This window comes from Panthera uncia (genome assembly GCF_023721935.1).
Source record: "Panthera uncia isolate 11264 chromosome C1 unlocalized genomic scaffold, Puncia_PCG_1.0 HiC_scaffold_3, whole genome shotgun sequence".
NCBI lineage: Eukaryota > Metazoa > Chordata > Mammalia > Carnivora > Felidae > Panthera > Panthera uncia.
Genome location: NW_026057584.1, coordinates 27,096,585 through 27,108,928, shown reverse-complemented (window position 1 = coordinate 27,108,928; position 12,344 = coordinate 27,096,585). Strand labels below are relative to the sequence as shown.

At 35.5% G+C, this 12,344-nt stretch overlaps 1 protein-coding gene across 11 annotated transcripts in view; it reads left to right on the top strand.

Moving 5' to 3' along the window:
- MAP2 (microtubule associated protein 2) overlaps positions 1–12,344 on the top strand; it is a 280,060-nt gene that overhangs the window by 63,943 nt on the left and 203,773 nt on the right. For all 11 annotated transcript variants that reach the window (XM_049615018.1, XM_049615017.1, XM_049615016.1 and 8 more), the window contains exon 2: positions 5,189–5,238. The gene's annotated coding sequence lies outside the window, so the exon portion shown is untranslated. The remainder of the gene's footprint in view (positions 1–5,188; positions 5,239–12,344) is intronic.

Below are 12,344 nucleotides of genomic sequence, written 5' to 3'. Positions count from 1 at the left end.
CCTCTACTCTTGCTCAGCGCCTTGATCTTCTTTCAGCCTTACCCGTTTCTAAGAATGGCACCATCTTTCTGGGAGTCTGTCTCAAACCCTCAGAATTCTTTCGGCACCTTTTCTCTGTCCTGCACCTTTCATATCCAACCGATTCCTAAGTCCCGTGACTTACACACAGCACTATGGACTGAATTGCATCCCCTCAAAACTCCTACATTGAAGCCCTAACCCCCAAAGTGACTGTATTTAGAGATAGGACTTTGGGGAGGTAGCTAGTATTAAAGAAGGTCGATAAAATGAAGCCCTAATTTGACAGTGGCTATGTAAGGGCACAGTGAGAAGGTGGCTGTATACAAGCCAGGATATGGGCTTTTACCAGAAACTGATCAAGCTGGTACCCTGATGTCAGACTTCCAGGCTCCAGAACTGTGAGGAAATGCATTTCTGTTGTTTAAGTCTCCTCATCTATGGCATTTTGTTCTGGCACCCTGAGCTAAGATACTTGCTATGCAGTAGTTAGGGTATTCTTCCTCCTTTGCACTGACACTATCTCTACCTGAGTTGACTCTTCCTTATCATTCACTTGGACTTTGGAAGGAGTCATCTAAGTGGTTGACTCTTTAATCTCATCTCATCTCTGATCCAATCTATACAGTGTTGCCAGATTCAGTTACCTAATTATGCCATTCTTGAATTTAAAACCTTCAGTGGTTCACTTTAGCATACAAAATTAAATATATTTAATTATGTAGCCTCATCAGCTTGTCATTCAAGGTTATTACCCTATACAGACCCAACCTAGCCTTTCACCCAATTAGTGTTTTTCTTATGTGTTATATTCCAGTCAGGTAGGCCTGCAGGTGTTTGTACAGACAGCCCCTGGGGTTAGCTTCTTTCATTACTTTGTTTCTGCTGAGTCCATTAATCTGAGTGGGTCTCCTTCCCATTCCATCTCTGCTTATCAAAATCCTTTACCTCCTTCAAGGCCCAACTCAAATGCCTGTCCTCTGTGAATCCTTATCTATATAATAGGATTTTGTGTTTTTTATTTCCTCTTCTTTGATCTCCTGTAGCTCTTTGCTGGTATTTCTTTGTGACAGCAGGCATATTCTGTTTAGTATCATAGCTTTTGTCTTTTGGCTTTTCATAACCACCCCCATCCCACCGCATTCTCACTAAGCTCTTTGATGGTAAAGAACTTTAGATCTCTAAAATATGAAACAAGGCTATTAAAAAAATACCCCACAGAACTGTTCTATATTTTAAAAAGTAAAGATTATAAACAATTAAAAAGCACTTCAATTAATTTTTTTTAACAGAATTGATTTTTAATTTGTCTTGCAACTGCAGTCTTTCCTACGTTTGTATCTGTAAATTGATGCTCAAGCAGTAACTTTTCTATTAATCAACAACAGTTTCTGTAAACTGAGATTCACGTGTAACTCTAAGGGAAAAGCACAGCAAGTGTGAAAGGTGGGTTTTCAATTCACAATGGACCTGGGTAATCTAATAGTTAAAATATGTCTGCTATTTTCCATTTTTATTTCTTGTGAGGTATAAACAAGCAAACTTCAGCTTGATACAGAGTTTATAATCTGATTTCATCATTACAATATGATTTATAAAATGTAGGCATGAGATCATTTCTTACTGGAAAAGAGAGGGGGGAAACAAACTGTAGCAGTTAACTCTCAAGATTATTTTCTGACATTTCCCCTACCTTTTTGTTGTGGAGCAAGAGGATGGAGAAGTGGTGCTTTTATATGCTGATAAGTTAAGCTGCCTGGAAGCAGATGCAGAATCCTATTGAAAAGAATTTCATTTGAGTTCTGCTTAGGGCATTGTTTAGTGCAATACTACACTGAGTCTTGACCTGTGTGTTTGAAATGGCAGATGTTCACAGTGAAGGCTGAGCCTTAGGGCAACATAAATCTTCACTATTCTGTGCCTATTTGCTCAATAACTGGGTTGAATGAAAGAAAAAAAAAAAAAACGGTCTAGAGACTTGTTATTTAGAAAGCAGCTGCTCTTGCTTGGCACTGCAAATGGAAGAGCCCCCTTAAGATAAGAGAAGCAAGCAAACAAACAAAAATCCTAAGAGCCCAAGTGAACATAAGTCCACCAGGTCAAGACTGTCCACCTCTTCTTCCTCAGAACTTTGTCTCCATTAAATATTTTTGATGCAAGTCAGGTGGGACAGGATGAAATTTTTTTTCTTATTTCTGCCCAAAGGGGAATTTTCAACTATTGAAATTTGGCAAAGCATCAGAAAAGCACAACACCAAGCACCCTCATTCATTTGACAAATATTTATTTACATTCTCCTGGGTGCTAAACACTGTGCTAAGCCAAAGGGTTCAAATATAAGATTTGCATAGCTAAAACAGCATTATTATTATTATTATTATTATTATTTTATTATTATTATTTTTTTTGAGAAAGCATGAGAGCATGAGTGGGGGAGAAGGACACAGGGAGCAAGAGAGAGAAAATTAAGCGGACTCCACGCTCAGCATGGAGCCTGACATGGGGCTTGATCCAATGACTTTGGGACCTGAGCCGAAATCAAGAGCCACCCAGGCACCCCAGAATTAATATTTTAAATAAAGTTTGTATTTGACTCATGCTATATTGAAAAGAAAATAAACTAGAATTTTTTGGAGGCAGGGCTGGGTTGGGGTGGGGAGGTAGTGGCCGTGGCAAGTTAGAATTTCTCCCCATGTATGGAATACATAAATAGCCAGGTTCATATTCCATAAAGCCTGACTTCTGAAAAGCTCTATAAATATCATTCTGTTTTTACTATGAAAACATATATGTAGAAAGGATAAAATCCAACTTACTTAAAAGAATATTAAAGATATCAGGATCTTGATCTAGTATGTTAAAGAAGTCTTAGCAAGCAGTAGCTATGGCCAAATCGTACATTGAGGCTTAGGACAGCACACAAATGAATGTGCAGATCTATGTAGTCTCTCTTGGCTCCAGACAACGGGGGAGCCACATTTTCTTAGGGAATGACGGCTGGTAATCAACATGGTGAGAATGTACATATATGCAGTGTGCCCACTGCTTGTTCTTTGTCGTTCATTTCTGGTATTCATGTGTACTATTTTAGCCTCCTCTTTCACACACAGTAGGACACTCACACATGCACGTGTACATATATAGCACACACAGCCACACATACAAAGTCGCTCGGTGTGTTGAACCACTGACCTTCCCGCTCTCCCAGTATTTTTCTTCTTATTTTAGGAAAATTTTCCTTCCTTTTTCCTTTTCTCTCCTTCACTAGTCTTTTTTTCTTGGTTTAATCCCTCCCACTTTCTTTTTTATTTAAATTTGTGGGACAAAAAAGAAACAAAACAAAACAAAACTAGGCTTAATGGAGAGTGTCCCAGACTTTCTCTGTGGCATTCTGGGTATCTCAGTAATTTTTTTCATGGCACCCCATAGGCCAAAAGAAATGCTTCACAGTTCTGTTTCATTAGCATAAGTATGTATGTCCTAACAACTGAATGGCTTTTTGGAAAAAAAAATACACAAACATTGAAAGAAAAGTCTTTTTACTTCATACTTAGAAACCCACAGTTACTTACCAATGGTATGTGTGTGTGTGCCTGCTGGGTACAGCCCAGCCCTCAAAGCTGGGAGTCTGATTGGATGTTGTCATCCTCATTTCTTATCCCACATTGGTTTTCATGCTGTATTTGCTTTTATGTTACAAACGTTATCAAAATCCAACTTTGCAAAGTTATCGTATCATTGAAACACACATAGCAAAATCTAAAATCGAAACTGTGGCTTACTTCAAGTTAGTAGTTTGTGTTGTGCCTGATGGATGTTGCTGTGTTTTTCATTTATTGAATGTATTTATCAGTCTCTGAATTTACACTGGTGCCCTGGGGTACTGTGACACACAGCCTGGGAATTGGTGGCTTTATAGAAAAATAATAATATTGGTATCAAAGTAAGATAAAGGCAGGTGTTTGAAATGGGAGTAGACATATTAAAGGCATTAATCTTGAAAGTCCCTCAAAATGCCCCCAGATCCTATCGTTTAATCTTCACAAATTTATCCACCTGTTAATTCATTCTTGCAAAATAAAGTTCACTTTTTTTTAAGCACCTACCCTTGAGATTAAAAATCAGGAATTTCATGTCCAATCATACTTTTTTGGTTTATTAGTATTTCTTCTATATTATCTTTTAATAAAAACTATATACTTAAGGTGGATAACGTGATGCTTGGATATACATAGTGAAATGATTACTGTAGGCAAGCTAATTAACGGAACTCCCTAGAGTATATGAATATTACTTTAGACGATCTTTTCATTAAATAATTACCATTTAAGGTTAATTTTACTTTTGGATTTAACCTAGGAGTCTAATAATGACCATTTGTAACAATATCTTGGGGAACAAATTCTAACTTCTAACCAGTTAACTCACAAATATACTTCTCACTTGTTTTTTGTTTTTAATTGGAGATTTAGCAGTAGACACTCCCTGCAGCAAGTCAACAATTATGCTCTATGTCATTTTAGTTATTACCTTTACTAACTTTCCAAAAGATAGGCTGACTTTTGGCACGGAAGTTTTGGGTTTGCTTTTGTCCTTGGTGTATCTTCTTTGGTACTTCCATCTGATAGTGTGCTTCTCAGCATAATTCAGTGGCAGGACTAAAGTGTAAGACAGGAGTGGGAAGATGGATATTTTGCCCCTGGAATTGCCTTATTTGGCTTCTGTTGCTTTTTAACAGATTGTTGATACTGGACTAAAAATCTGCAGACTGTTAAACCAGATTAAGGATCCAAATGCAGTCGTTTTATTATTTTCAATTAAACATCTTTCATGAGAAATGGTAGTCTATGAGTACAGCATTGGCTAAAAAATTGAGGGGAGGTTGATGTTTCAGAACATAAGCACAAGCATTGTTCTGTTTTACGTAAAAACTGCTGAACATAAAAATAGGGCCTAATTTGGGCATATAATACATCTTGTTAAACAAGATCCAGGAAATAAAGTTTTATAACTACATAACCCTCCTTATTATAAACGTATGTGTTGTCAGCCAGTACATTTTATGGTCAAGGAACCAAATAACTTGACTTCATCTTCTTTCTTAGTAAAATAAAAGATTGAATCATTCAGTTGATTTAATTTACAGGATGTTTTTCTGTTTATCTTTCAGATTTTATTGATCTGATCCAAGGTATCTTGTGACTGCTGGCTGGAATTAAGGTTGGTGATGTGTTTATATCGATTATGAATAAGCTGTGAAATAAAATAGAGGCATCTTGGGCCTTTGGACAGCTGGGTCAAACAACTCTTGCAGAGCGTGGTGTTGAAAGCCGAAACTTAGTGAGAAATGGATGATTTCAGACTTGGGGCACTTAACACACATGTTTTCCTCAGCAGCATTTGTTTTCATAGTTAGTATAATTTATTTCATTATCAAGTGTTGTTTCATTTATTTTACCTGTCTTACTAGCTGAATTTTGATCAAATAAATAAGATCCAATTCTAATTTATTCATTTAATGAATACATATGTCAGAAGAATGACTTCTTTGTAAGGCTGGCTAACATTTTAAAGAACGGTCAGCTTCCTGAATTTGCAGGGAAACACTTGAGCCCCACAGTTTGGTGTCCACACTTCCTGAGATGGGTGGAGTTGAGACATTGCTTATCAGCTGCAAATTTCGATTAATTGGCAAAAATGTTAAGATGCCATTCCTTTTGTTCTGTTTTCTTGTTAATTGGTTTTATGGGAGACTCAAAACTAGCTTAACTGGGTTTAGAGTAGTAACAGAGTCTTGAAGTTTGCTCACATCAGTAAGCTTGGAATTTTACTTATCCTTTCTATTTTCTTCTCTAGAATATGTATTCAGATTTTAAAACAAAGGAAAAAACCAGTCACTGTATGAAACGAGGGCTTTTGTTGCTCATATAACAGCAAAATGCCAGGTGTTGCTAAATTTTTTGTGTAGGGCTTTGATTAATAATTAACAAAGAAAAACATTGGCTTTTCATTTATGCTTACATTAATCACGAATTTAGCCTTCAAAGCCCACATTTACCCTTCAAATTGCCGTGTCTAGCACATGGCAGGCACACAGTAAATATGTACCTTTTCTGCCTTCAATTCTGACCTCACTCTTCTACCCCCTACACACACACACACACACACACACACACACACACACCACTGACTGTTGTTTCTCTTTTTCATATACAAACTATGCTTTCCTATCTTTGAAATATGTATGGATTATAGTAAACAGACTATGTTGGAATCATGCCTACTGATAATTAGAAACAATAAGAAAAAAAGTAAAATGTTTACACAAGGATAGTTGAAAATCTTTATTTGTATCCTGTATTATTTTATCATGTGTATTCATATAGTTTGGAGTTGAGTTTATTGAAGATACTTAGCTTGGCTTCCTTTCAAATCTGCTCCTCAGTACATTCTATGTAAACTTGCACACATTTAAACATGAAATTTCTTGTAAGACTTTTTGAACTTGTGGCTACTCCTCTTTTTCCTGCCAGTCTGTATCCATCTGCCAAGCAGAAATTACAAGTAGATGAGATTTTTGGCAAAGTATAAACCTTTGAATTAGGAATATTTTTATATATAGGGTTAACTTTGAACTGTTACTTTTTCATTTTAATTAAAAGTAAATCATACTTTGCCCCTCTTCCTTCTTGGGTTGTGTTTTATGGTTGGTATGATTGACATGGCAACTTGAAATCTTATCTCCTTTTGGCCACTTTTCAGAAAGAAGAAAAAAAAAATAAAAAGAAACATGTAAAAGAAAAGAAGTAAAAAATTTTGTTAAAAAAAAAAAAACGTTAAGAGTAATACACAGAAACTTTTCTTGATCTGAGCCACTACCCATCTTCCATATGGAGAGTTGCTTTTGTGGAAGGGTGAACATAATTTAAGTGTGTTCAGTCTAATTGAGATAAGTCAGGGTGACTTACATATTCCAAAATAAATATATCAATTAAAATATATAAAATGTATGTAGAAATGGAAATGTGTTTAATCCTCTCATTGCTAGGTGTCTTCCCACATGTATATGTGTGGTTTAGCATAATTGGTATTGTTTTTCTTTTCAGCTGAGAACGAAAAGAGTTAAATTTGTTAGTTATCTAAATCATACTTTGGAAACGTAGCTAGATATAGCAGGGCTTTTCAAAAATGTATTAATTCACCAGAAACAGCCAGACTCTCAACATAAAATAAGATAATATAATGAAAATGACCATTCTTTTCAAAACTAGAGCTAAGTCTTTTGCTTCAGGAAAAAAGTCTTCCTCAGAGAAAAGCTCCTTCTTAATATTAGCTGAGCAAAATAACTAGTGACGCTGGATAAAAACAAGATACAGATGGGGTATACAAAAGGGGGTGTCAGAAATGTTCTTGCACTTCTGCACAGCAAAGGAAACATCAACAAAATAAAAAAGCACCCTACTGAATAGTAGAAAATATTTGCAAACATCTATCTGATAAGGTATTCGCAATATATAAATAACTCATACAACTCAATAGCAAAAACACAATCTGATTAAAAAATGGATAGAGGACTAAATAAGACATTTTCCTGAAGAAGACATACCAATAGCCACTGGACACATGAAAAGATGGTCAACATTACTAATCATCAGGGAAATGCAAATCGAAACCACAATCAGATGCCACCTTACACCTGTTAGAATGGCCAGGATCAAAAGGATAAAGAATAACAGGTGTTGGCAAGGCTGTCTAGAAGAAGAAACCTTTGTGCATTGTTGGTGGGAATGTAAATGGGTACAGCTACTATGAAAATCAGTATGGAGGTTCCTCAAAAATCTAAAAATAGAACAACCACATAATCCAGCAATTTCACTTCTGAAATGGAAACACTAACTCAAAAAGATATGCACCCTCATGTTCATTGCAGCATTATTTATAATAGCCAAGGTATGAAAACAATCCGTGTCCATTGATGGATGAATAAAGAAGATGTGGTGTGTGTGTGTGCAAAATGGACTTACTTAGACATAGAAAATAATGAAATCTGCCCATTTGTGACATCATGGGTGAATCTTGAGGGCATTATGCTAAATGAAGTAAGTCAGACAAAGAAAGACAAATACTATATGATGTCACTTATATGTGAAATCTTAAAAAAAAAAAAAAGTTGAAAACAACCTAAGTTCATAGATACAGAGAACAGATTGGTGGCTGCCAGAGGCAGGGGCATGGGGGGGTGGGCAAAATGGGTGATGGGAGTCAAAAGGTACCAACTTTCTGTATTAAAATGAATAAGTCATGGGGATGTAATATATATCATGGTAACTGTAGTTAATAATTCTGTACTACCTATTTGAAAGTTGCTGAGAAAATAGATCTTAAAAGTTCTCATCAGAACAAAATACAATTTTATAACTATGTGTGGTGACAGATTTAACACAGCTTATCATGGTGATCATTTTGCAATATATACAAATATTGAATCATGTTATATACTGGAAGTAATGTAATGTTATATGTTAGTTGTACTTCAATAAAATTTTTAAAAGAGAAATGTCTTTGCAAAATTTCATCAATTCTAAGATGTCCATTTCTTTCACATAAAACTATGTAAAATTAAAAAAGAATGCCATAGTTGGCAAATATTTTTTTCTTTTATCCTAGCAAATGAAAGTATGTCTTACAATAGATTGTATCTTAGATTCTATGAAATACAGTATTACTAAATTTAGATTGGCAAAAAATTTAAATTCCCTAAAGTTATTACAAATGGGAAGCAGAATGATGTCCAGAAACTAGAAAGTCAGACTTGTTACTGATTCTTAAAACATTTTGCACCACCCTTTTATCTTTAAAAGAATGTGTATAAATGTGTATCTATTTTTCCAATTCATTTTTTCTCTTCATTATTTATACTGCTACTAATATTTCGGTATATTTCCCTCCATTTTTTATCTTGCTTTGTTTTCACAAAATTGAAGTTAAACTTTGTATCCTGTAACTTCTGGTTACTTGAAAATGTGATTTTAGTGACTGTGTGGTTTTATCCTATAGATATTCTATATTTTTTTTCACTATTTTACTTATTGTTGGACACTCAGATGATTTCTAATATCTCACCATTTCAACTTGGACGTGGTCCTTCCTCCTAATTCTAGTCTATATCTCTGCCTTGAATTCTGATGCTTTCTATTATGTTTCTATACTACTAGGCTGCTTGCCATCAAGTTCTTTGCTTTCATTATTTTGTCTCTAAAACGGGAACAAAAATAACTTATACTTCAATTAAAATATTAAATGTGGTAATGTATAATTATGAGTAAAAAAAGGGAGGGTTCCAAATCACTTTTAAAACCTCTATCAAAGGTCTTTTTTTTCCTCTAGGTTTTGCATAAGGAATACATTCTGGTGCTTCTCTTAAGGCAGGCAATAAAACTAATGAAGATCTTTAAATTGACATTAATTTTAAAAATGAAATATAAATATTCTAAAATAAAATATAAAAATGAAGGAAGCCAGAAGTTTTATACACATATATGACAAACTAAGCTGCATATTGCACAACTGAATGGACTTTCACTTAAGAAAACCAGTGTAGAATGGGCACTTCGGTGGCTCAGTCGGTTGAGCATCTGACTTTGACTCAGGTTTTGATTTCATGGGTCATGGGTTTGAGCCCTGTGTCCAGCTTTGGGCTGACAGCTCAGAGCCTGGAGTCTGCTTTAGATTCTGTCTCCCTCTCTCTGCCCCTCCCCCACTCGTATTTTGTCTCTCTCTTTCTCTCTCTCTCTCTCAAATAAACATTAAAAAAATTGAAAACAAGCAAACAAACAAAAAAAGAAAAACAATGTAGAAAATGAGAATAATATAATCAGGAGTGGGGAGAGAGGATACACTTATGTCTTCTGAATATGTGCTTTGAGCTTTCCAGGGTCAAGACCAACAAGTCTTTGACCAGCTATGTAGCCTTCAGTATCACCTGAGGGAGAAACTCTATTTCGCCTCTAAATTGTTTCATGTTGCTTCACACATACCTCACAGTGTTTGTTCATACCTCGATATGTTATGATTAGTTCTGGATATTTCTTATCTCTCCTAGTAACTCATAGCAACTGGGGTCTTTGCCATTTTGTCTCATGCTCTGGTCAGGCCTTGTAGGAGTGAACATCCAGGAATTGCTTATTGTATGAATTCTGAAGATTAGAAGCAAGCCACAATGAACAATTTTGTTGTGTGTCTATAAGCGAAATACACAGTTAAACATATATATGGATCTGTGTGTATATATACGTCCTAATAATTATTTTTTTAAGTTTATTTATTTATTTTGAGAGAGGCAGAGACGGCACAAGTTGGAGAGGAGCAGAGAGAGAGAAAGGGAGAGAGAGAATCTCAAGCAGCCTCTGCTGTCAGCACAGAGTCTGATGCGGGGCTCGAACACACGAACTCGTGAGATCATGACCTGAGCCCAAACCGAGAGTTGGACACTTAACCGACTGAGCCACCCAGGTGCCCCAGTCCTAATCATTATTAATCACCGTATTTTCTCCCCTGGTGATGGAAAAATTTGAACAAAAAAGCAGGGACTTTTATTTGAACAATAAATCACCCAAAAAACATTTGAAGCAGTAACAATCATTAGGTTTAATATGTGGAATTTAAAAAAGTAAAGGTGATTGTTTTGTCATTCTGTTTTATCCCTACATTTAGCATAATATAATAGTATAAATATACTAATGGATGAAAAATTACCCAGAATTCTAATCATTGGATTAACATGTGACAAAGTGACTCTGAGATTCCAGGAAAATTTGCAGAATGCCTAATTATTTGATTGCCACTTTAAGGAAAGATCCAAAGCTACTAGAATCACATGTCAAACTGGAAAGACCAGTTGGTTCTAGGGAGAATTTGCTTTCTCTGGTGCAGCTTTCTGAAATCTGAAGCATCGTAAATCCTTATTTTCTCCTTTTTATAAAAGGTAATCCTTTCCCATTATGAACATTGAAATCAAGAAATAAGCTTGTGACATGATTTGGAATGGGAGAGGTGGGGGCGGGTGAAAGTGGGGGTGACAGGTGTAGGAGAGGAAAAGTTTTCTCTTCTTTCCTACCAGGTGCTTTGGCTACCCTAATAATTAAATTGACATAGGACATACTAACATAGGGGATAAACAAATTTAATTTTGTATGAGAGCTCATAAAAATATTAGACTCAAAGAAGCGACCAAAGCGGGCAGCTTTCGTACCTTTTAGACAAAGAAACAATAAATTTGTGAAACATTGACACGATAAAGAAGTTTGGGCTCAGGGGTAGTAAATTAGTGAGGAAGTAACAAGGTTTGTTCATTCAGCCTTCTGGACTCTGAATTCCCTCTCTCTGGTGATAAGGATGTCTCTTTACCTCCTAGTACAGGGAGGATACCTTTCATAATCCTTTCATAAGGATTTATTTCCTGCTTTCAGGAGGACAAAAGAGGATCAGGGTGTCTTTCTTGCACTGGCTATTCCTTAAATAAATTTTATTTAAAATAATCAATATGCCAAGTGACATACTTTGGGGTAGCCTGCCCAGAACCTAATCAGAGACAAACTTGCTATCACCTCTCAATCTCCTCGTATGATCTAGGGAAATAATCTCAGGAAGATGTATTGCCAGAATTGCTCCTTTATTTTGAGAGCGTCTTGACATACTGAGGAAACAGGCTTGTTGTTGCCACAGAGGACAAATAGGATAAAGCAACTCACTGGAAATATATCAAGTAACTACTAATGAGTCTATTTTTTCTTTGTCAAAAAAAAAAAAATTCTAGCTGAGTCTTTTTTTCTTAACTAAATGTTTATGGTATCAAATGGCTACAAAAGACAGTCCTTTGGCTATATTTTCAAATAAATCCCTTGCTTCTGAAAACAAACTTGTGGGTTTAATTCACTGACCAGCTAATTTTTATTTTTTTCCTCAATTCATGTGAAAGAAAGAATGCTGTTCCAAAGAGTAGCTCTGCTGATCTTTTTGCAGATTATTTATATCATTAAAGAATACCATGAATTTAATTTGGGCCTATATCTTATTAGGGAAGTTTGAAGGATTTAAAAACAAGAAGTACACTTTCTTCTTATGTAAGGAGCCCATTCATTTAGAAATGCTTTATTTCTTTCACAGTCTACTTACTGCAAGGTAATAGCTTTATATTATTGAAAGGGGATATGCTTTCTTCTTCCTCAGCTTCTATAAACCCACGTGATGTTATTAAGTTTCATTAGTTATTCATCTAAGAATAGAAAATCATCAGTTGCATAGCAGAAAAAGGAATGTAACATATA